Below are 969 nucleotides of genomic sequence, written 5' to 3' on the forward strand. Positions count from 1 at the left end.
GTACTACAGCATATTCCTGTAGTTTAAAAGGGGAACCCATATACAACAGGGTAAGTAGTATGTATGTCTTTTTCCTCACTACTTTTGCCATCCTTTTTAAGGTTTGCAGTTCCACTCATTTAGTAGCTAAAGGAATGCAATCTTGATCACTTATTCCCTTGTATCATTTTCAGAAAGGGATTTTTTTACTACAATGTCCATACTAGAAATGCTGTTTTTTATCATGCTTTGTTCTGAAAAATGTCAAAATAGACTATGACAGAATTTTGCTACAGCTAGTTTACCTAATACATTGAATATGAACTTGAAGAAAAATGATTGCCCTTGTATTGAATTTTCAGAATTTCCAAAACTGTTTATTTTTTTTCTAAATTTGTGTAACGTAAAATGATTCAGCTTTAACCCAGATCAAATGCCATAGTTAAAAATGATAAAATTTCCTGTTAAAAAAAACCCTTTAAATTTAACTACTGCTGTCCTCAGCATGCCATATGTGAAACATAATGTGCCTTAGAGTGGGTAATGTTTCTTTATCTTTAGTTGAACTATTTCTCTTTAAGACAGGCTTTTCTGACCTTTCCTTCTCATATTAAAGCACATAGTGATCTTGAGAGAGCTCAGAAAGAGTTGAGAGTACTTTTAGATATGACATGGGGTGTACCAATAGAAATTTTTGGGCTGATACTGATAGCCAATTTTTAAGGAGACATATCAGCCGATACCGATCCAATTTCCATTACCAGCCCAGCAGCTTGGAGAGCTGTGTGCAGCTGGTAACTGGTGTGGTGGAAGAGGAGGGGAGGCATGAGGGGGAGCAGGTTGAGGCCCCTGCAGTGAGGGAGGCATGGGGCAGGGGCTGGGGCAAGCGCTGCCCAGCCGGGGCACGGCGGGGTGGGTGCAGGATGGAGCTGCAGCTCATCTGGGGGTGGGGGGAGGAGGGAGCTTGCGCCACTGGTCTGGGAGCTGTTG

At 41.4% G+C, this 969-nt stretch overlaps 1 protein-coding gene across 2 annotated transcripts in view; it reads left to right on the top strand.

Annotated features, from left to right (window-relative positions):
• IARS (isoleucyl-tRNA synthetase) overlaps positions 1-969 on the top strand; it is a 274,838-nt gene that overhangs the window by 45,122 nt on the left and 228,747 nt on the right. The gene's annotated exons all lie outside the window — the stretch shown is intronic.

Source organism: Alligator sinensis, unplaced genomic scaffold, assembly GCF_000455745.1.
Source record: "Alligator sinensis unplaced genomic scaffold, ASM45574v1 scaffold263_1, whole genome shotgun sequence".
Classification (NCBI taxonomy): domain Eukaryota; kingdom Metazoa; phylum Chordata; order Crocodylia; family Alligatoridae; genus Alligator; species Alligator sinensis.